Genomic DNA, 26,132 nt, shown 5'->3' with positions numbered 1-26,132 from the left:
GGAAATGAAGAGTGAGGTTAGTGGGTTTAACTTTGACTCGGAAATTGAAGGTGAGTCAGAGGAGCCAAGTAAAAGGGGGAGGAACAAGGGAAAGAGGAAGAGGATAGTGGTGGATTCAAATATTTCAGAGTCTGAGGCCAAGTCCTTCGAATGTAAATTCATCAAAAGAAAGAAAGGTAAAGGTACTAGAAAGCAAACCCAGAGGAAGAAGAACATCAGCAAGGGAGGTAACAAAGATATTAATTAGATTCTGAATGATACTAATGAGGAGGCAAAGGAGGACAAAAATGATAATGGACAAGGTAAGGAGGGGGATGATATCCCGGTTGTGGTTAGCAATAAGGATTTGAACACTCAATGCCAGCAGAAAGAGGATCAAGAGGACAAAAGGGGAAAATTGAGTGATTGTGTTGGATAAAATGAGAGTATTAAGGGTTTTTTTGATACCATCAACATAATGGTGAAAGATATAGGCAGCTTCAAGAAGGATATGAAGGCTGTCAAAATTGCCACGATTGGCAACAAATCGATGTTTGAAAATGTCAATGAATTGGTGGAGGCAATCAATAAAGTTGAAGCCATTGAAAACATGGGGAGTAAAATTATTGAAACTGAAAAAAAAGGTTAAAGAGATGGAAGGAAATAAAGAGGTGAAAGGGATGGAAATTTCTATGAACAATCTGGGCAGCAGAGTTGACATGATGGAACTCACAGTTAAGAAGATGGCTGAACAAAACTTCCAGATTCTCAAAGCCTCAGTGGACAATATGAACGTGTTGATTAACAGATTTGATAACACCAAAGACAAAGAGGGCAACAAAGATCAACTGGTCAAAAAAGGTTACAAGAAGAGGACCAAAGCCAACACCAGGAATAAGGATGACATCAAGGGTTGAGAACTGGATGAGTTAAAGATCTCTGTGATGAACATGAAGCAGATGGTGGTCCACACTGAAGATATCATGAAAAACATCTAGCTATATTGGTCTCAGTCTCTGTCTTAGTCTGTTTGTTGTCTTGTTTCTTTCCTTTTGCTATCTTTTTGTGGTTTTTCTTGTTTAGTGTGTTGTGATCCCTTTTTGTCCAGGTGGGATCAGTTTTTGTTGTTGGAGTGATCAGGCATGGATCTTTCAAGCTCTTTTGCTCTCTTGATTTGTAAAAGGTTCGAGCTACTTTCAAAAACCTATTTTTACTTAATCAAAACACTCCAAACATACCAACAAGAGACAACTCAAGAGATCACTTAACGCTGACCAACAACTCACGCAAAGACTGGCAAGGTTAATCAATCTTAAACCTAGAGTGTAAAATGGGTTTTCATGTCATCTTCGATCAACTTGCCATTGGGATAAGACACGCTTAGACCTATAAAGCTAGGTGGAGTCGATGTCTGGTACCTACAATTCCTGCATCCACAAAGCCATGATACAACATATACAATATATAGCACAGGCAAGTGATAGAGAATCACAAGGACACATCCTGCTTGCAATGAGTGATGTGACGTTGTCCCTATCACGAAGACGGTAGAAGACACTCGCAAACAATCAAGCAATATCATAATCATCATCATATCCAATACAATCACGAGTAGAGTTAGTACATGGTTAGATACCATCAAATCATCATAAATTAAACTAAGCTATATTAATATGATCTATTAATGCAAAATAGACAAGATGAATCAAGGAGGGCACTACAAATAGTCAATCATCCATGGATCATTCATTTGTGGTCTAGTCATGGTTAGGAGGATCCTCAAGGAGAACAGTCCAGACCGTGCAGCAAATAAAACACAACACAATGTGATGGAGGCAATGTAGAATCAGATTTATTATATCATAAAAATTGATTACAAATTGTCAGCAGCATCTGGGTTCATAGATTCTGTTAGATATTTGGTATATCACAAAGACACTGAGAGGGAGGGGTGAATCAATGTCTAACTGGTAGATGATGTTAGAGTAATTGGGTCTTTACTTGATTAATTAAACATTATTTGTTTAATTCTTTAAGTTCCCAATTATATTTTTACACTTAAGCTAACATTAGGTGCATATAATTAATTATTATATGCAAGCCTAGGTTTTTCCCTTTTTAGGGTTTCTTGACCTATTAGAGGTTATTTTTTCTTTTCATTGTATTATCTTTTCACAATACATTTTTGGTGAATTGGAGCTCTCATATTTTGAGAATATTTTTCCTGTGTTTTGTATGTTCTTCAGATTTTGCTTCATTGCTTCTCCTTGTAACAGGTTATTCGGCTTGCAGAAGATCTCCAGGCTACTGTGGGGTTGTATTTCTCAACTCCTATAGATGAAATATTTAAACTCATTTACAACTATATAAGTGAAATTGTGTGAGCTTGAATTTCATCCTCAGAATGTTACCTGCAATAAGTTAGTTTCACAAAATACAAATGGAAATGTATATAGGAAATCCAAATTCAACCAATGAAACTACATGAAATATATATTAAAATAAAACCTTATTTTACCTGCATGGCTTATGTCTCATTGTGTCCTAACTCCATTGTTCTTGGTTGTAGATGGTGTGCTCTCAGACAATGCACTATTGACTTCCAACATGGCATATGAAGAATGGACTGATAACTTATAGTTAACTGACACTATGATATGCAAATGCTACATGGTTATGCTAAAATGATTATACTATGATGCTATATGATAATTTCTATATTGCTATTTGCTTCAAAAACTCACAAATGCATAAGATTAGCTTGCAAAATGCACTTGCAGTCTCTTTAAGTCTAATACTCTCTCAACTAAAGCTCTTGATTTTATAGACTTTGAGAGGATGAGATGATGTGGCTTATATCAACAGTCCTGATCAGATCTACAGATTTTGATGGCTATGAGCAAAAGTGAAGGTTGAGAGAAAGGGGGAAGGAGAAGACAAGTGTCACTCATCTCACCTTGACTGGGTTGCTGACTGAGGGAATCTAGGGATGGTTGGAGAAAATTTAGGCATGAGAGGACAAGTGGACTTAAGTCCTTCCTAAGATGTAGGGGGTGTTGGAAAGAATATAGGAAATGGTTATGAAATATGTGTACGTACACAATTTTCATTAAGTTTGGAAGTTGGAGATAAATTTTAAATTAATATTTAAGAAATATTAATTTCCTTAGCCACATGATGGATGAGTTGGCAAAGGGGAAGATGAAGTGGAGATGGAGGGTGAGTTGGATAAGGGATTAAATAATTTTGAGAATTATTTAATATTTGAGACTATAGGATAGGAGAAAAACCATTAAATATTGGATATTAATTTTTTTGGAGAAGATAATTAAATATTAGATATTTAATTAATTAGAAGAATGGGATAATTAAATATTAGATATTTAATTAATTAGAAGAATAGGATAATTAAATATTAGATAATTAATTAAATAGATAGGATAATTAAATATTAGATATTTAATTAATTAGAAGAATAGGATAAATGAATTAATTAATAAAATATTAATTAATAGAAAGACATGAAAATGAATTAAATAAATTAATCTTTTCAAATTAACTATTTAATAGAAGAATAATTATTAAATAAATATATAATATTTATTTAATTGCTAATAGCCAATTTTTATGTATAAACATTTTGCCTCTCTTTGAAATGATGTCAAGACAACATTGTTTTAAAGATTAAATCAAATCTCGATAATGCCTAATAGAGATTGAAAATCCTAATTGTGTGCCCCCTCAGGAGATTGATCATGAAATTGTCGAAAATTCTGGTTTGAATGATAAATCTCATGATAATTGATAAAAAATTTAGTCAATTAAATTCATTTGGAAAACAAATTAAATTGTTCCATTGAAATTAATTACTCTTCAAACTAGTAAATATAAAATTAACCAAGGCTAATTTTAATTTCATTGTTATCCTTGTCAGCTTGTGAAGAAAATATTCTTGCTGAGGTGGCGAGCGACCTGTCGAGTATGGGTATCTAGTATGTATCTTATCTCAAACCTTGTTTGCAAGTTTTAATTCAAAGTTTCATGTTTTAGGCGCGTTTTTGAATTTTCCAAATTTTTTGAATTTTTTCGGTGTTAGGTTAGCACTTTTGCAATTTGTTTTAGCCCATATGCAACTAGGTTTAGCGCAAATGCCTAGATTAGCGCATATGCTTTGTATGTTAGTGCTTATGTTCAAGTTGTTAGTGCATATGCATAGGGTAGCGTAAATGCATTGTTTGTTAGCGCATATGCCCAGAAAGGTAGCACTTTTGCATAGATTAGCATTTATGCCTATAGTTTTAGCACTTGTGTTAAAAAGAATAGTGCTTATGCACTAAGTTAGCACATTTGCATTTAGTTTTAGTGCATTTTGTTGTAGTTTAGCACAAATGCTCAATAGGATAGCACTTTTTCTTAAATGTGATATTTTGATAAGTGCAAAAGCTAAAAAAATCACTTTGATAAGTAGATTTAACATGTAAAATACGAAGTGATGATAAAAATTGAGACTTGATTGAGTGATTGCATGCCTGATAGATGAATAGATAGGTTGATTGATTGATTTGATTGCTTTGACTAGCTTGATTGATAGATTTGATCGATTGAGTAGCTCTAAGAAACCGATTTAGTTTCTGATGTAAGAGCTTAGCAGAGTTTTTGAGTAAACTCGGTGTTTGATAAAAAACCATGATTGATAGATTTTAAAATGTTTTGATAGCGTAAGTTGCTTCAATTTGATTTGATAGATAGATAGATGATGATTCAGTTTTGATTGGATAGATAGATAAATTTGATGATTCAATTTTGATTTGATAGATAGATAGATGATGATTCAGTTTTGATTTGATAGATAGATAGATGATGATTCAGTTTGATTTGATAGACAGATAGATGATGATTCAATTTGATTTGATAGATAGATAGATTTGATGATTCAATTTTGATTTCTCTTGACAAAATAGGAGAAACTTGATGTTCTCCAGTGTCGGGAGAAATTACCAGCAGTGCGTCATTTAGTTCTAGAGCTTACCCAGGCTGAGATTAGACACATAGATGCCTGTGGTTTACGCCCTTTGTTATATATGCCTAAGATTATGCATAACTGAGGTTTGTTGATAGCATTGGCTGAGAGATGGCACAGCGAGCATAACACTTTCCACATGCCGACGGGTGAGATTAGTTTGACTTTGGAGGATGTCTACAAGATTCTGCATATCCCAGTGACTGGCGAGCTAGTGCAGTATGATTATTAGGATTGGGTTGGTACAGAGGCTTGCAGAGTTGTGTGTTGTTCACCAAATCTGGTTAACCCAAGAACACCTACAAATCTATCTATGAGATAGCCAATCTCAATCAATGAAACACTTCAGGGTTTGGACAACATAACATAGGATTCTAATGATCCTCCTGCACTTCAGGTTCTACTAAACCTAGGGGGGGACACCCTTTGATACATTAAATACAACAATTACAAACACATAACTGCATCAACAATAAGCAGATAGACCATTCCACAAGCTCACCAAATCTAGAAACACATTACAGATTGGCTGAATCTTGTAAACCACAAATGAAAAAGAGCTTGGAATGAAAGAAGACAACCCCTAAACACAAAGGGAAATAGATTTTCTTTTAATTTTTTTGATCTGAAAACATCCCCAAACTTGAAAGACCAGTGCCTTGTTCATTGGGCAACAGAGTCATACACAGAACTTTAAATATGCATCCTAGTCACAAATTGGTTCTCCTCAAATGATATCTCTGCATTAACACCTTATATTAATGCATTACTCAGTTCCACTCACAAAAAATCATCAAATCTGGGACACATTCCATTATTCATGACTAATTACAGAGTTTAAAACCTTCCTTGAAGGATACCCACAAACAATCACACAACTTCCTTGAAATTGACAAATCTCATCCTCCTTGAGGATTGAATTCATAATAATGAAAAAAACATATCATAAATATAATCTTGTGGGAAATTACTCATGCTTGACACAAGTAAAGTCTACAACTAGAAAACACATCTTGAATACTGCACTGTAATCCTCTGTACCTTGAAACCAAATAAAAGAATTTACAAACTTGGGTCAAGATATTCAGAAAATTGAAGCCATCAAATCTGGAGCATTTCTCCAAATTTTTGGAACCCTTACAATTGAGAATAAATTGGAATAAGAAGGAGAGGGAAAAATATTAGGTCTGCATCTGAAATTGCCAAGTGTCTCCTTTGTCCCTAATCGCAAAAATATCTCTCTCATTCTCGTGGAAATTGCTCATGAAATATCCCACATTTGTCAAAATTAACTGCTTGATCGGATTCCTCATCTTGAGAGCTTTGTGGCAACATATAACACTTGGTATTTTGGCCAAAAATAAGCCCCTGAGCGAATTAATCATTTAGTGTGCACAATCATTTAAATTTTTCAATTTATTAATATAGTTCAAACTATATATTAAACTTGATTTTAACTTTGATTTTTTTGTTCTGATTTTGGCCTGACGCCCTGCCACGTGGTGGTCTCTGATTGGTCGATGGGATCTATTGGGTGCCACCTCGGATGACACCTCGTCCATCAGCCATGTGTCTGCTTTGTCACTACCACTTGTCTGTCCACCTGTACACCACATCACCGACACCTATGTGCCACTAGGATGAGACCTGCCTGCTGGACCGCCATGTCACACTGCCACCTGGCTTTCACTATTTCACGATGGGTAAGTTTCATGCATCTTCGAGCTCTGAAATCACGCGAGCCGTTGGATCTCCACAGACTTGCTCGATCTTTAACTCCTCACTTTCGCTGTGTTTTTGGCCTGGGCTTTTCGCCATTTTGCAGACCTTAATTGGCGAGCTTCTTTCCTTTGCGAAGTCATGCGAGCCGTCCGATCTCCTGAAGCTGCATGGTCTTTAACTCGCTCCTTCTCTGTGAAATTTTGCTCACCTCGAGAACCGTGCTTGTGTGGGGTCCACCTATCACCATCTGTCATCTCCTCTGGTTTCCTTGGGATCCATGCCCACGCATGTGGGGTCCACCTTGGGCACCCATGAGCACCATCTGTCAAAAGCCTTTTGTGGCTTTGACATATTAGATGTGTGGAGTTTTAGTTATAAACATTAAAAACTCCCAGTGCACAGCCAATGTGGGACTAAAGCTTATGCTTGGGGCTGCGATTTTGAAGGTCTTCCTCAAACTTTATGGCTCCTTTTCTCAATTTCTTGGATTTTAATGGCAGCCTTTCTGTCATTTACATCACTTGGAATTGATTCTACCTACCATTGCATCTGCTGCTTAAATGCATTTGTCTAGAGATTTAAATCCTTCTCCATACTACGCACAGCGGGGAGGAGATGTTTGCATTTTGCTTGGAATCTGCTTTAATACCCAAGCTCCTTTACTAGTCACGTGGGTTGCTGCTTGCATTTGCTAATTTCTATTTATGGCAGCCTTCAAACACCACGTAGAAGCCTGGAGTCTTTTGTATTTTTTACATGCCATACACAGAGGGGATTTGGCATCAAAATTGCCATCTTGCATTTGTTGAAGCTTGTTTTAATAAATGCCTTTTCAAATGCAAGGATGTCGTTGGCCCCTTGCATTGGTTTATAACTTTAAAACTGCCCCCTACCATTCACCATGTTTCATCAGGGAGGAGCTTGGGAAGATGGCTTTACACCAGCCACTTTGCATTTTCATTTTTTTTTAATAAAAAAAAAAACTTCTGCTGCCATAGCCATGTTGCATTTGCTGTGAGTTTAAATGCCTTCTTTAGTGCTTCACAGTTCATGGACCATGCACAGGAAGAGGAGGATTTTGACTGGGTCTTATGGCTGCCAATGCATTTGTTTTAAAAATATTGCTGAATCTTTTAGATGCTTTCTATGCCACACTCCAGGATTTGGCTTGAGCCTACCAATCTTCATTTGCCTGGATTTTTAAATTGCCTCTGAAAACAAATCAAAGTATCTTTTCTTGTGATGAGTTTCTTTTCCTTTTCAACAACCAATTCTAACTCATGGGAGGGAGATGCTGGCAAAAGTCATGGAATTGGATTTATGCCTGGCAAAAATGCATTCTGCTGAAGTTTAAATGCCTTTTCAAACTACCACACCATAGGAGGACATTGGACCACAATGTCAAAGCTTATTTCCCTCTTGGCTTTGGAAAATACATGCTTTTCTTTTTTGACCATTTCGCCACAACAATAATGCACAAGCATGAGCCAGGTCAGGCCCCAAAGTGGGTCCGACTAAAAAAATTTTGTTTTCATGCAAATAACCTCTGAAAAGACTCACAGACCTCAAACATACCTTTGGAAACAATCACCATCATTTTCAGATCATTAAAACGCATTTTACAACTTTTAGGCACTTGCACCACATTTTCGCATTTAAACGCAAAGATGTATTTTTCAAGCCAGTCAAAACACCTTTCTGGATCTCGCCATCTAATAGGCATGTACTCTGATATACAAGCATGAACACTGCCAAGCGATTTCTCAAGATGATTCCTGAGCAAAGAGATATTAATTGGCGAAAATGACCAACTGGCTTTGTCAACACTGCGGACCTGATGAAGTCAATGTTCTGGCAACACATGATGCCTTTCTCAAAAATATCAAATGACCTCCGTAGACCCTCAAATTTGAAACATAGGTACCTTGAAGTACATATTAAATCTTTGAATTCTCATTTTGATCAAAATACTGACAAGATCCAAATGGTACGCTCATGAAAATAGCCACAATCTACTGATACGGCAATGGAAGTGCCGAAGACTGAAAACGATGGTTCAATGAACCCTTTTGAAAACCGATCAAACGGATTGGTAGGAGCCTGAAACTTGAAACATAGCCTGTCATCTATACCAATAATAACCCAGAATAAACATTCTGGCATAACACTTAGTGAGGCAAATTTTACACTTGTGCGAAATAGGGCTCCGACTAGGCACTGAAATAGGGACTTGTCAAAACATTCAAACTGCAAATAGTTTGAGCTTGGTAAACTGAGCAAATGGATTCATGAAGACTTTAAATTTTGCACATTGACTCACATTTATGCATAGAATTGAATCCATTTTTAAATCCTTCATGATGGTCAACAGGACAAAAGATATAAACACCCAAAGTAGGCTATTCAATAAAATCTGCACTTGTGCCTAAAATGCACTTTCAGCTCACCCCTCGAAATGGGTACCTGATAAACTTATCCAAATTGAATTTTGAAAGTTGCACATCACTGAATAGGCCAAATCAAAGGTGTAGGACATGTTTCCCAAGCCTTACCCCATGAAAATCAATTGGCTCCATTTTGCCCTCTCTCTAACTAGGCCATTCAAACTGACTCATTTGGAAATGCAAAGCGAAAATTTGAATTGGGCCTCAAAACTTGACTCAATTTTAATGAGTCCCAACATTGTGTTTGCTGATGAGAGCATTGGTAGAGGAGAGATCCGATGGGTAGATATGGTGATGTATTATGAGGTTCTTCCTGTTATTCTTGCTGGTTTGATTGGAGGATTTATATGTCCTGATAGGAGATCACGAGGTTTTTCAATTGAATGGGGTGAGATTCTCCTTAGTATAATTCAGCATCGTACTCAATATGCATGGGGTGTTTGCATGTTGGCACATTTATATCATGATCTTCATCAGGTAGTGTATGATGAGAGTGTGAGTTTATCTACTGGATGCACTTTATTGCAGATCTGGTGTTGGGAGCACATTGCTATTACTTGACCTATCCATCACAAAGTTCATGGAGAGAGGCAGCCATATGTATATTTCTATGCAGGTATCCTTACTCAACATAAGCTGGGTAAGATGGAGTATTGGTGTTGGGTGCTTGATTCATTGGATAGCGTCACTTGGAGACCATATCTTGATTGTGAGCCATGGATGGATGACGCATATACATTACCATGTATTATGCAGAGTAGATATCTCATTGGGCAGACACCTTTTATTGTTGAGCGACAGTTGATTGGTTACATTTTGAGATAGTTTGGTATCATCCAACATATACCTACTGGTGTGACGATATATGCTCGGTGGTACAAAGATAGGCGAGATTGGGGACCATCATTGCCATTTGAGATTGCTCGTGTAGAGTTTGTTGCTACTCCAAGAGTGGCTTATGATATGAGATTACATATTATTGATCCCGGGGTTACTGTAGATTATGCTTAGTACATATTAGTGCATCATTTTCCTCGCATTACTTATCCAGGAGATCCTCCTCCCAGCTCAAGAGATGAGGATGATGATTCAGATGATCCATTTTCTAGGAGACGGAGATGAAGATGAGAGATTAGAGTTGCTCATGAGGCTGGGGGAGGTGGTGGTAGGAGACCTGGATGAAGGGGAGGTTGATTAAGAGTCTATGGAGGACCATTTGGACCAGCTAGCAGGATTGAGAGACCATGTTCTATGGGTGGGAGAGATGTTGGATGGATTGGGAGAGAGCATGGCAAGACTGGTATGAGATCACCGAGAGGGTTACCATTTATAGGAGGCAAGGTGACTGGACTGGATGGGGGTTGCGGGAGAGGCATTGATTTTGGATAGATTCAGCAGGATCCTCGAGTTATTACAGCACATGGTGGAGATGATGAGGATCCTAAGGATCATGTTCCCCTGATTAGACGATAGGTTCGGAGAGTTACTCAGACCAAGATTCCAGCAGTTGGACAAGTTGGTGGTGAGGGGATTGGGGTTCATGCACCACAACAAGATGTACCAGAGCAAGTTGCACTTGTGCATGATATGCCAGATGTGGTTATACCAGAGCATAATGTGTCAGAGCATGATACCATCAACAGTCTGAGAGCACAGATTGATCAGCTTCGAGCACAGGTGCAGATTCTTATGATTGAGCAGGATAGAGCTATTAGGAGACAACAAGATACTCAAGGTCTTCTAGATCATATTCAGTAGGTTGGATCAAGTACTCTCTCGGTGGATACTGTTACAGCATTAGTTCGGGTTGGGAAGGAGACTTCCCACTGGCAATGACGCTATGAGGAAGCAGTTGCAGAGAGCCAGAGAGCAAATAGTTATCATACCACCGTGTTGATGGATACTAGCAGTGGTGGGGTCATGGGACCTCCTTAGAGGAGTGGTGATCATGGGAGACAAGCATCTAGAGGATCTTCTCACCCACAGCCACAGAGATAGACAGAGTCAGGTGGTAGTGGTACAGGACAACCTTGACTTGATTTGCATTGGATGCGGCATTTGTATTGTTTATCTGATATCATTGTATACTTGGACTTTTATTGTTTTATGATGATCTATATGCAGACATGGAATCTATATGAGGATGATCTTTATTATTATGCTTATATGCTACTCTATTTGACAATGATGCTTTATATGATGATGCAATGATAAATGCTTTTGTTGATTTTTGATGATCTTGGATGCAAAATGGAAATGATTTCTAACTTAAATGATATGAATGCAATGATCTATATTGAATTGCACATGAATGATTGATTTGCTTTTTATTTATGATGATGTAAATGTAAATGATTTATATGAAATATTTTTAAGTTTTTAATGTTTATGATGATTATGAATCTAAGTGCAAAGATGCAACTAAATGATCATTATAAAATGATAATGCAAATAATAATGATGATATACTACATGATAAATGAAATGCACTTATTTAAATGCAAATTAATGCAATGATAAAATGCAACTAAATGAAATGAATAATGATTAAAAAGAATGCTCCTATAATGATCAAATGCAAATTGTTTTTGTTTGTCCAAGTATACTCAATCTTTATTTATGACCGTTTATCTACTAATGAAATGTTATGCTTATAATGCAACTGACAATGAATGCTTATAATGAAAATGAATAATGAGCTAATTAAATGATCTAACAAAAAATTATACTACCATTCTTCATATGCGTTCTTGTAACAGTGCTTGATTTCATCATTGAGCTTTAAAATGTTGTAAGAAAATACAAGCAACTTGACATAATGATTCAAGATGACCTGAGTATTTCTTACATGGATTTTGATATAGCAAGTTAATACAAGCAACGTGATATAATGGATCAAGTTGACTTGAGTATTGCTTGCAGAACAGACAAGGATTATCTCCTTTCATGCATGACTTGGAACGTCCTCCTTGATCTTTTTCTGCTCATATCCTGAGACAAGTTCATATCATAGTAAGAGACAAACCACAGACAGCAATCAAATAAAACAATCATGCCCCATCATAGCTTCTCTAGTCATGGACATCCTTGAGTTGCATAGAGTACATGATTAGCAATAAAATCAAGATATAAACACCGAATCTTGTATGTCATTCACATGTTCTAATGGTCATTAACTGATATAATCATCTTAATGAATGATCTTTGATAATCCTTTATACCTTGCTAGTTGATTCTTCATTTTCTAAGTTTGATGATTCAGTTGTTATGAAATCTCTTGATTTTCGTTGCGTTGTTGCTTGTTATCTGTTTCAAAATCCTACATGTTTTTGGTTTTTCTAAGTTTTCCAAATGTTTTAGATTTTCAAGATTCAAAAGATCACCTTAGCAAAAGGAATTAGGATTTTGCCCCCAGCGGAAACAAAAATTTATTATGGATGTATGAATTGATCAAGATCCAAACCATGGCGAGATACAAATGCAGATTGATCGATGTTGATAAAATCTAAGATAGTGACTATGGTAAGTATGTCAAAGATTGGTTAACTATTGGTAAGCTACATATTTCTTGCTAAATGGTTAGAGCAATGGATGCGAAAGACAGAATGGATAAGCTAGCGATAGATAGAAATGATAGATGTGATAGGATAGACTGGATAGGTGCGCAAAGTGATCTCATAGATGGAGGAACTCACGTTTTAGATAGCACTTGCTTACCAGGTTTTCACCATCTAAATTTATTGCATTTTTTTTGGATTTTAAATGCTTTTTATTGATTTTTTTAGGACTTTATATCTCAAGCATAGAATTTCTTGAGATGGATAGAATTGATAGGTTCATCAAACTAATCACCTTTAGGGGTAGATAACTTGTATGCTCCTGATCCATATGTTGCTACTATGACGAAAGGTCCTATTCAATTTGGTTCAAATTTCCCTTTTTTTCTCGGTCTTGCTGATTTCTTGGATTCTCCTTTAGAACTATATCTCCAATCTAGAAAACACGTGGCTTGACTCTGTGGTTATAACTTCTTGCCATTCTTTGTTGGTATACTTTCAAATGTTCTGTTGCATTTTGGTGACGTTCCTGAATCAGTTCTAGTTCTTGGAGTCGAGAGACTCGTTGTTCTTCTTCTGGTATAAGACCATGCAAGGATACACGTAGAGAAGGTAGCTCTACTTTTATAGGTAATATAGCTTCTGATCCATAGATCAAAAAATATGGAGTTGCCCCTATTGGAATGCAGATGCTAGTTCGGTATGCCCAAAGAGCAGGATTTAGCTGAATGTGCCAGTCTTTTCCAGCTTCATTTACTGTTTTCTTCAAGATTTTCAAGATAGTTTTGTTTGATGCCTCAACTTGACCATTTCCTTGTGGATAATATGGAGTAGAGAACCTATGTTGGATATGAAACTATTCACATAGTTCTTTCACATCTTGATTTTTGAACGATCTTCCATTACCAGTGATAATGGTCATAGGAACGCCATAGCGACAGATTATATAATTCAAAATGAATGATGATATTTGTTTTCCTGTCACTGTTGTTAAAGGCATTGCTTCAATCCACTTATTAAAATATTTAGTAGCTATCAAAATGAACTTATGTCCATTAGAAGATGAGGGATTGATCTTTCCTACCAAATCAAGGCCCCATTGTGAAAATGGCCATGATCCTATCATAGGATATAACTCTTGTGTTGGTGCATGGATTAGATTTCCATGGATCTAACATTGTTTACATTTTCTAGCATAGGTTAATGAATCTCTTTCCATAGTAGGCCAAAAGTAACCCATACGAATAAGTTTCTTAGCCAATGTTAAACCACTTGAGTGTGTACCGCAAATACCTGCATGAATGTCATTAAGAACTCTCTCAAATTCATCTTTTTCAAGACATCTCAACAATGTACCATCTAGACCATGCCTATATAGGATATTAACAATAATAGTATAGCAAGAGGACTGACGGATAAAGTTTCTTCATTGATTACAAGATAATTCAAGAGGAAGGATATGATCTTTCAAATATTGGTAGGTTTGACCATACAAGGACTGACTGGTTCCTGATATATGGCAAATTCGATAGGTATGCTAGGATTGGATGGTAGGGGTTAAGATATCTTCCATGAGAAATTTGTAACGTTGTTGATTCTCTTTATTTTCCAAGAGAGATGCTATTGTAGCCATCACATCTGCTACTTTATTCTCATTTCTGGGAATCTGGGTGAATGTGATTTCTTTAAAGTGTCTTTTAAATTCCTCTATCAGCTATTTGTATGGCATAAGCTTATCATCCTTTGTTTGATATTCATCATTTATTTGATTTACGACAAGTTTTAAATCACCATACACATGTAGTTCTTTGACATTCCATTCAATGGCCATTTTAAGCCCTATAGCTAATGCTTCATACTCTGCAGTATTATTGGTGCATGGAAATCACAGTCTATATGATTTAGGAATTGTGTGTCCTTGAGATGTGATGAAAAAGATTCCTATGCCTAAACCATATTGGGTATAAGAACCATCAAAATACAATTCCCAAAAGTTTGTACTTGTAGACACCCAAAAATGGTCAACGCTTGCGAGGTCGTACTTTAACATTTGCGCATTGCCTCATTTTAGGTTTTTGCGTCGCATTAACATTTCTCCTATGTCACGCACTTGATTTTTATCATTTGCGAACATTGAGTCATTCTTCTACATTCTTCAATCATCTCGTCTTCGAATTTGGTCTTGTCGACAACATTATCCAGTCATGATTTTAATCGATTTTACTTTGTCACATCAATATGCGTATTCATTTGTCATCATTTTGGACATCGTCAATCCTAATTAGGGTTTTGTCCCTCCTGTCAATCTTATCAATTTTATCATCAATCTTATCATTTTGGACATCGTCAATCCTAATTAGGGTTTTTGTCCTCTTTTCGATCTTGTCATCTGGCGATTAGTTTATCAATCCTTTCATTTTAAATGATCGATTTGTCATCAATCGTTGTCATGTTCAATCTTGCGATCAATTTGTCATTGATCGTGGTCGTTATCAATCTTGTCATTTTGGCGATCGATTTGTCATTGATCGTGGTCATCTTCAATCTTGTCATCTTGCAATCCATTTTGTTGTCGATCCTTGTCCTCTTGTCGATTTTGTCATTTTACGACCAATTTGTCATCGATCGTTATCTATCTCAATTATGTCAATTTGGATCAATTTGTTATTGTTCCTCGTCAATTGGCGCATTTTCTCGAATCAAATCATTTTGTCGCATTGGTCATTTATCAAAATCAAATCATGACATTAATTATCTTTAATCAAGACCTAATTGTCATTTTCGCATTTCTAATTCGTCTTCTAGGGTTTTATGATTTAATCATTTAACCTAATTTGTCATTTCTTCCTTTAGGATTAAATAAATTACTTATTTATCCTAAGTCTTCTTATTACAATTAAATCTTTATTTAATTGGCTAATTATTCTTCTTTGTGAATTGATTAATAAATGAAAAATTATTAATTAATTCACTAATTCCTAAATCCTATTTTTCATCAATTTCTAATTCCAATTTCCTAATTTTCATCAATTTCAATTTTCTAAATTCTCAAATTTCTAATTTCTTTTCCCTCCTATTTCATCTCCTAATTCCATGGGAATGGCATGTCAATTTGTCATGAAATTGTCATAATTGATAATCAATCAATTTTGACATAGAATGTGTCATAATTTGTCATCAAATTGTCAATCAATCAAATTGTGCATGGAAAGTGCATAATTTGTCATAATTTGTCATATTGATTTGCAATTTCCATTTGAATTGCATCATGCCAATTTTGTGATTTCTCCAATTTCTCTATAAATTGGATAATTTTTCTTCAATCATCCCCTTCAATTACTTCTTGAAATCCGAATTGCTGTCAAACTATCAAATTTTAGTTCTAGTACTCTTGAGCCTTTTTGCTTTCAAATTGTGTGAGCACTCGTAGGTGAGATCCACAAAACTATTGAAGAGGAAAGAACAACAATGGAGCCGCATGGAAGAAGCATATGGTTTGCATAATTTTCATTTTGAATGCTTCATTTTCATACCTTCATTGAATGTGCTTTAGAATTAGGTTCATTTTAATGAGTATTTCTTTGATTCAGCTATCATGTCTTGTGTTTTTGATTTGATCTACTTATCTTTTGATGAATCCTAATTTCTACGCTACATTAACTGGTGAACCCGACGTCAATACTAACCTTCTAACCATCTTACTATGTTTTGGAGTGCTTCTAAGCTGATTTGCAGGTCAAAAACTCAAAAACAGGGCCGTGCAGGGTATTCTGGACACTTCTGCGCCTGTGTTAAGCATCTTGCGCCTGTGTTGAAGAGTCTTGCGCCTGTGTCAAGACATTTTGCGCTTGTGTTTGACAACTTGCACCTGTGTCATGACTTCTGCGCCTGTGTAAAGTCCAGATCAGAGGGTAAAAAAAATGCAGTTTCTTTGAAATTTTTGATGTTTTTGCATTCTGTTTTCTGTGTTTTGGATTTTGGTACTGATTATTTGTGCAGGATCTTGGCTTACGCATGAAAAAGACTAAAAATCAAATTACTAACGTGTGTTATGCAGATTCGATGGTCAAAGACTACAAATCAAACTTCTGACATGTGTTTTGCAGGTTGCCTTGGAGAAACAACCAAATTGTGTGTTTGAGTTTTCTAATTAGGCACTTAGTGATTTTTTTTTAAATAGGTTGGAAATGAACCCTTGTTTGCTTTGTTTTCTAAGTATGACATTGGAGTAGGAGAGTATGCTCTCATCCTTTATAGGGTGATCAGAAATCCAGATCTTCAATACCATGCTTGTCTTGTTGATTGTTTGTCTCCATTAGAGGGCCTGCCTTCCCGACCACTTTGCTTTAGCAAGCAAGTGATAATCGTGAGAAGGGAACGACCCAAAGTGAGTACGGCTAGAATTCCTTGGCATTCTAACTCACTATAAACAAATACCTGATGAGCGAAAGCTTTGAAGGAAGTGTTACGTGGGAATTGTAGTTACTTGGGAAGTGATGCCCCTTGAAACTCTTTCTCATATCAACATCTAAGTAGGGCCTCTTGGTCTAAATCGCGCTTGCGTGACTACATTTGTTGGTATCTTGATGGGCTTAATGTCTCAATCATGCTTGCATGACATCAAGGAGTAATGCTTAACAGAAATCCTTACTACATACCTTGTTCTTAGAGGCCAAAAACCCTTCTAGTTGCTTGAGAAGGACAAATTCGGATACTTGGAAGAGATACTAAGTTCGCCATGGGGAGGTTCCATGGGGACTGATGCTTGGCTGCCCTGAGAAGTGAGTGTCGTGGAGGGGAGCCCGTGGGGTCAAGCATCTATGTATTGTCCTTGAATCTCATAATGAGTCTACCTCTCAAGTACCTAATGTCTTTGCCTACCATAAGGAATGTGGAAATGAGCATGATTGTCTTGAGTCTAAGTTGCAATATCTTGTATTCTTTGATTGTCAAAAGTTGAATACCATTTCAAGAACAAGCACATTGATATAACATAAGATCAAACACCAAAGACATTCATCCAACAAACATTCAACAAGATTCAAAGATCATATTCCTAAAGCATGGTTATCCAACAATGTTCAAAAACTTGTCTCAACTCTTATGTCACTTACATTTAGGTTCATCCTAGGTTGCATTTTTCAAAGTCATTATCAAGTATCAAGGTTAGGTTTCACCTAAGTCATACTTCTTTTGCATACCAATAAAAGTCATCCATTTGCATGTGTCCTCTTGCATAAGAGTAATATCATTTCATAATTAAACCTTAGGTTTCATCTTAGGTGGACATTGTCATACATTTGCATTTGCATTTGCATATCCTAAGTCTCTTCATTAAGCCTAAGTCATTGTCATATCATATTAAGATCATTTGCATATTAATTATCCTTTCGCATATAGTGTCAAACCTAGGTCTTGTCATACTTGAGCAATCCAAATCTTTGATAAACCCTAAGTCATTGTTGGGAAGTCTAGACATTATCAATCTTTTGTCCTTTTGTCATCAATATCATTTCGTCAAACCTAGCTTAGTATCCAAGCATATAGGGGAGACATTGTCATCTTGTCCTTTGTCCATTAAGTCCTTTTGTCCTTTGAGGTCTAGACATCATTTCAATTTCCTAAGGGTCTCTTTTTAGATTTGCATTTCAAAAGTTTGTCAAAATCTTCAAAACAACCAAAAACATAGATTGCATGCTCGTCTATCTAGTTTGCATTTAGTTGCATATCATACATTATCCTTGAAAATTCCAAAAAACATTGCATTTGCATAAGTGACATGCCTGTTGAGACAAGATCAAGATCTAAAAAGATGAGTGAACCAATGTATCAACCCATGGACAACATAGCCAATTCGCAATTTCAAACTAGTCAACCAGTGCAAGTTGAAGGTTCATCAAACACATCTCTACCACCATATGGAATGGTTCAACTCGGACCACCACCATTATATGAACCATTGTTTGTACCTATGAAACCAGGACATGGGAGTGTTCCACCAACTCCAAGAGGAAGTGCGCCTTTCAATTGGAACCAACCAAATTTGCAACATGACATTCAAACTCAAACATTATATGAAGACCAAACTCTTTCACAAGGATTCAGTTCAGACCAAGGCATTCAGCAAGAAACAAATCCAAATATTTTACCAGATTCTTCATCTGATTCTGATGCCTCTGATGAGGTTGACATGTTCCTTCAAGATCCAAAGGTAATAAAAAGGATGGATAAATTCCTGAGCAAAGTTTTTAAAACGTATCCTCAAAAGTATCTTCACATGATGAGTGATATGGTTCCCTTAAATGAACCAATTAATGTGCAAACACAACAAGGCAGTGAGCCGTTAAGTTTCTCTTCGCATCTCAATGAAGAAAATGTGCAACAAGAGCTTCAATCTACATTGATGAGTAAACATACTTCAAAGGCATTGTCAGTGACTATTCCTCAAAAGTCATTGTTTGAGACGATAAATAATCCATTATTCAATACAACGCCTGCAATACAAGATCAAATGAAGACTATGCAAATATCGACAGCAGTTCCTCAACAAGAAGTGGTTCCTCATATGCATAAAATTGGATCAACATCCAAGATACAAGAAAGTTTCACAACTGGAATGCCTAATGTCAATAATGCCCAAAGCACTTCCATGATGCAACAAAGTTCTTATGTATCTTTGTCAAACACTATTGCGACAAATCCTTCGATAATGGCTACACAAAGAGCTATGGATAGTGGTGTGCACCATCAGCAATTGTTGCAACAATTGAGTAATACGCAGAAGGCACGATCGAATGTGCAAACAAATGAAGTGCAACAACAACAATGTCGCATTCGACAAGAAATTACAGCGCCTTCGGCACCATTACAAGTTAACACAAACTTGCAACAATCACAAGCGATTGGACAAACAACACAGCAAGTTAATGTAAGTGCTATACCCCATCCTAAGGAGAAGCAACGAAAATCATCTAAACAAGCTTTTTTACAAATGATTGGATATACACCGCGACAACAATTGGCACAAAGTCAACAAATTCCAACTCATCAACACCAACAATATGTGCCGCAATATGTGCCAAGACAAACAAGTTATCCTACTTCACAACCGCAAGTGGTGCCTATGCAATATCAACAGCCTACTCAATTGCAATATCAACCTGGGCTCCAAGAAGCACAACAACAAAGTCAATATCAGGGCATAGCACAACCGCAACAACAAGAAAAGTACCAAGAACTTTATATGCAAGAGGCGCCAAAAATGGCCATGGCGGAGTATCAACAGCCAATCGGAAATACGATATATCAACAAAGAATACCAACTGGGATTAATGATGAACTTCTACAATCTGATACAATTGCGCAACAACTTGAGATGTTGCGACGAAAAATTGATGCATTAGAAGCTAAAGGAACAAAGAAGTTGTATACAGATCAAGATTTATGTCCTAATCCCTTTGACAAGAGTGTATACATGCCTCCATTCCCCAAGCATTTTGAGGCACCCCACTTTGAGAAATATAGAGGGAATGGCAATCCAAGAGATCATATTCAAGCATTTTACGCAGCATGCACAGAAGTAAGCTATGAGGAGACATATTTAATGCGATTATTTGCACGAAGTCTTGCTGGACAAGCTATGGATTGGTATTCACATTTGCCAGGAAATATAAAGACTTGGTCAGAACTGGCACAAAAGTTTATATCTCATTTTGCGTTCAATATCGATAGCGATGTGACTATGTCGGATTTATGCAATACCAAACAAAAGCAAGGTGAACCATTAGTGACCTTTTTGCAACGATGGCGAAGTTTGTATAGTCATTCTTCTCTCGATATACCTGAAGAACAGCAAGTGAATCTGTTTATCCAAAATCTAGTCCCAGAAATGATGTATGAGCTAAAATTGAAAAGTCCTAGTACTATAGAAAAACTCATTAAGAAAGGAATGAATATTGAAGCAGCTCTTGTAGCTAAAGGAATTATCAAGCTCAATAAGGACAATGACAACACAAATTATTCAGGGGATAGAAATAGATTTTGGTATAAGAACAAGAACGTCACTAATGATGGTGTTGTTGATGCGAGAGTGGTAAATGCAAATCAACCCCCATTCACAATCAAGAAGTTGAGTATTCCTAATATGTCGACTATGGAACAAAATCAAGTACCTAGGAACAATGTTACTCAACAGTTGCAGCATACACAACAGTCACAATATCAACAGCATGCTCAACAGTCGCAATATCAACAACATGCTCAACAACAGTATGCTCAACAATGCAATCAACAACAAGGCCAACAACAAAATCAACAACGCAAACCCTTCCGATCGCGGGATGGGCCTCCTCGACAGTTTACACCATTGGGAGAGCCTATCGAATCAGTCATGAAGCAATTAATACAAGCGAAGTTTATCAAACTACCAGATATTAAGGCAGAACCAGCGGAAAAACCGCATTGGTGGAATGATAATGCATACTGTGAATATCATCGGTCTAAAGGACATAAAACCGCTTCATGTTTTCAATTAAAACATATGATTCAAGATTTATTGGAACAAGGAGTAATTGAGATAGATCCAACCCATCCGACCTCTAATACTGATCATACTATTTTCAAAACTCCTTTGCTTGATCATGACAAGGGTAAAGCGTCTTCTTCCAATTCTGCTCAAACGGCTAATTATGCAAATATCAGTTATCACAATGTCATTAATTGTTTTCATGCATCAAATGAGTATGTGTCTACCTTGAGAATAAAAGGACAAGATCCTTCTTGTGCAGTCACCACTCGTCGATCCAAAATAGTCATAAAAGGAGCCCCTGCAGCTCCTCCCAAACCAGTGCCTGCGAGTCAGTATAATCTTTTGGATCATCTAGGAAAAACACCTGCACAAATATCCATCCTAGAGTTGTTGAAAATGTCTCCCATGCACCGTGCAGTCCTAGATAAAGCCTTGACTAAGTCCACTGTCCCAACAAATATTGATGTTGACCAATTTCAAGCACGGATTGGACATTTAGCCGTTTCCCGAAGTGTTGCATTTTCTGATAGTGACATCTCACCTGACAAGCTTCCCCATAATGACCCTTTGCACCTAGAAGTCTTTGTCCACAATTGCAAAGTCCGACGAGTCTTGATAGATGGCGGAGCGGGTCTTAATATCTGCACCTTAAGAGTGGTCATTGGCCTCAGATATTCAGAAAATGACATTGATGCTTCCAAAAGGATAACAATAAAAGCCTATGATGATGCTGAGCGCCCATCCAAAGGGATAATTGTATTGCCCATCAGAGTTGGTCCAGTGATGGAAAATACTTTCCTACAAGTCCTAGACCTTGACCTCCCTTATAATATGATCCTTGGCCGTCCGTGGATTCATGCCATGAAAGCAGTTCCGTCCACTTATCATCAATGTCTAAAATATCCTTACAACGGAACTGAGGTAACCATTCCAGGAGATCCTAATCCGTTCCAGTTCTGTGCTACCCTAAAGGGTACTCCTCAGCAGCAGGTCCCAGTTAATAGAGAGGCCAAATCAAACGGCTATGTGGATCCCAATGCATTGTTAGATGCTGTCAAAGGCAAACTGAAAATACAAGATCAAGGGTGTGGAGAATATTCAATGGACCAAACATTCCTCATTGGGAATTTGCCGATGTCCCCAAAGTCATATGGAAAACCGCATCTATTGCAAAAGGAACCCAAGGTCATTATTCAATATCAGCCTCCTACCACATTTGCAAGATGGGGGGAACTTAACAAAGAAACTGTAGACGATGATGTCATAGATTGGCTATATAAAGATTCAACTGAAACCCCACCTGTCAAGTTGCCAGTGGAATTATATGGCAAAGGATTTACTATGCTGCAAAAGAAAGGATATGATGGCTGCAGTGGCTTAGGCCTGAACAACAATGGAAGGCTAGAACCCATCATACCTGAGAGGCGACCCCCGACTTTAGGGTTAGGTTTTGTACCGTTACGAATTGGATCCACATCTACCAAAAGGTCCACGTGTCGAAAAGGGCGTGATTCTGACGATGAAATAACACCTGAGGCTACCCAACCCGAGACTGATTCTAATGAATGGGAGTGGAGTTCTTTTTCTTCTAGCTCCTATGCCCTTGACAATATCTTCATTGACCCTGATAACTTGCCTATGGAGGATAAACATGAAATAACTCCTCTTCCTAAAACCTGTCCTCATGCTTGGATCGAGTCATTTTGGGATCCCAGCTCTGAATCCGACACAAGCAGTTCGGATAGTGACACCACGGACATTCACATTTTTACCATATCAGCCCATTCTATCCTTACAATCGATGATGACATGCCCCTCATATATCCCCAACTTATCCAATATGACCAACAAGAACCGCTCACGTTGGACTGTTTTCAGAATGACGAAGCAATTGCAGAGTTCCTAGGACTACGGGAAGGTATACCACAAGGCGACCATAAGGCAGGCTTTGCTATTGACCTGGATTCAATGGCATATTTTGGGGAGTCAACTCCCTCTTCCAATCATGAAAAAGAAAAAGAAAAAGAAAAAGAAAAAAATCAAAAGAATAGATCTTTGAGTGAAAACCGTAAGGCACTCTCTGATCGTACAAAAGTAAAAATAAAAGACGTACCTGCGGGTGAAAACCTTTCTGAGGCGCCCAAAGGTGGAAGAGTGGACGTACCCCTATCAATTCAGGACAAATCCACATTGTTGGTAGAGATGACCGAGGAAATCAATTTGGGTACACCTGATAACCCTAAGGTCATTCACTTTGCTGCCTCCTTGTCAAAACAAGAGAAGATTGATTTTATTAATTTCTTCCTGGAGAAGAAGATCAGCTTTGCGTGGTCTTATGCAGATATGCCTGGCCTCGATCCAGAGTTAGTCCTTCATCATTTGCCACTGAAACCAGGTGCTAAACCTGTCAAACAAAAACTTAGAAAAATGCATCCTCAAGTGGCTCTTTTAGTCAAAGTGGAATTGAAAAAATTGCTAGATGTGGGCTTCATTAGACCTATTGATTACGCAGACTGGATTTCAAATCTAGTGCCAGTTAGCAAAGTAACTGGGGGCATCCGCATCTACACAGATTTTAGGGACCTGAATAAAGCATGCCCTAAAGATGATTTTCCATTGCCAAACATAGACATCATAGTGGACATGACGGCTGGATATGAGATGCTTTCACTAATGGATGGTTTCTCCGGCTACAATCAAATCCGTATTGCACCTAAAGATCAGCATAAGACTGCATTCACCTATGCTTGGGGCACCTATTGTTGGAACGTGATGCCCTTCGGTCTGAAAAATGTCGGTGCAACATATCAAAGAGCAATGACGACAATCTTTCATGATTTTATGCATACTTTGATGGAGGATTATGTGGATTACTTGTTGTGCAAATCTGTCACCAGAGATAGTCATCTAGCCATCTTGGGCCCAATCTTTGACAGAATGGAGACCTACAAACTCAGGCTTAATCCAAAAAAGTGTGTCTTTGGTGTTACAGCTGGAAAGTTGCTTGGATATATTGTTTCCCATCGAGGCATTGAGGTCGACCCCGCCAAAGTTAAAGCAATCATGGATATGCCTCCACCTTCCAACCTCCGGCAATTAAGAAGTCTGCAAGGAAAGCTCCAGTCAATTCGTCGCTTCATAGCTCAGTTGGCCGACAAATGTCATCCATTTCAGCATCTATTGCACAAAGGTGTCACTTTTAAATGGACTGAGCAATGCCAATCAGCCTTTCAAGCTCTTAAAGACTATTTGCTGTCGCCACCTATCCTAATGCCTCCTATTGAAGGAAAGCCATTTCTATTGTATATCTCTGCAACTGAAACAGCATTGGGAGTTCTTTTGGCTCAACAAGATGGAAATGGCAAAGAAAGAGCTATTTACTATATCAGCCGGACACTGGTCGGCTATGAGCTAAATTATTCAACTATTGAAAGGGCATGCTTAGCAGTGGTATTTGCAACACAGAAGCTCCAACATTATATGCTAAGCCATCAAACATTGCTGATTGCCAAAATTGATCCTTTAAAATATTTGCTCAGCCGAGCAGCTTTAACAGGTCGCCTAGCAAAGTGGGTAATGATCCTCAGCGAATTTGATATTGTTTATACAGAGCGAAAGGCGATAAAAGGACAAGTCATAGCAGATCAACTAGCAGATGCTCCTATTTTAGACGATCATCCCATGTTGACTGATTTCCCAGATGAATCAGTCTTTTCTCTCACACCGTCCAATGAATGGAAGTTATACTTTGATGGGTCTCACACCAAGTTTGGATCCGGCGCAGGCATTTTGTTTGTCACCCCTCAAGGTGATGCTATTCCAAAGTCATACAGAATAACTTTCCCATGTACCAATAACATTGCAGAGTACAAAGCATTGGTTACCGGACTCCGAGTGGCAGTTCACTGGAACATCAAGCATTTGCAAGTCTATGGAGATTCTCAATTAGTCATCCGACAAGTCAATGATGACTACGAGACAAAGGATGAAAAGCTTATTCCTTATAAGCACATGGTATACTTCTTCAAGACCAAATTCACAGCTATCCATTTCAGTCAAGTGCCAAGAATACAAAATAAGTCGGCAGATGCGATGGCTACAATTGCTTCTATGATAAATATGCCCCAGAATATGGACAAGTGTGAATTCCTGGTCGAACAATTGCTAGTCTCCTCTTTTGACATTCCGACTGCTGAGGTGATGTGCGTTCTTGTTGGTCCCAATTCCCCTTGGTACAATGATATATATCAGTATTTGAAATCCCAGACTTTACCACCTAACCTTTCCGCTAACCAACGCCGAGCCTTTATTCGACAAACATCCAAATATGTCATCATCGCCGACACCCTTTACCGTCGTTCTTTTGACCATACCCTCCTCAGGTGTTTGGATTCTGACGAAGCACAAACGGCTTTACACGAGGTTCACGATGGCATATGTGGGGGCCATTTCAATGGTCTTAGCCTAGCCAAAAAGTTGATTCGTGCTGGGTATTACTGGCCCACTTTGGAAAAAGATGTTCATGAATTTGTTAAAAAGTGCTACAAGTGCCAGATTCATGGAGATTATATTCATGCACCAGCTCAAGAGCTTCATTCTGTTATATCTCCATGGCCCTTTTCTCAGTGGGGTTTGGATCTTATTGGCAAGATTCAGCCAACATCTGCAAATGGACACAAGTTCATTATTACAGCTACAGAATATTTTACAAAATGGATTGAAGCCATTCCCATGACCTATATCACTGGTGTCCAAATTTCAAAATTCTTGCTAAATTATATCATATGCAGATATGGGGTTCCCCTTGCCATAGTCACAGATAATGGTCGACCCTTCAAGAATAAAGATGTTAAAGAGCTTTGTGAAAAATTTCATATTCAACA

Source organism: Cryptomeria japonica, chromosome 1 (genome assembly GCF_030272615.1).
Source record: "Cryptomeria japonica chromosome 1, Sugi_1.0, whole genome shotgun sequence".
NCBI lineage: Eukaryota > Viridiplantae > Streptophyta > Pinopsida > Cupressales > Cupressaceae > Cryptomeria > Cryptomeria japonica.
The sequence above is the reverse complement of the archived record's forward strand: the minus strand, read 5'-3'. Positions refer to the sequence as shown.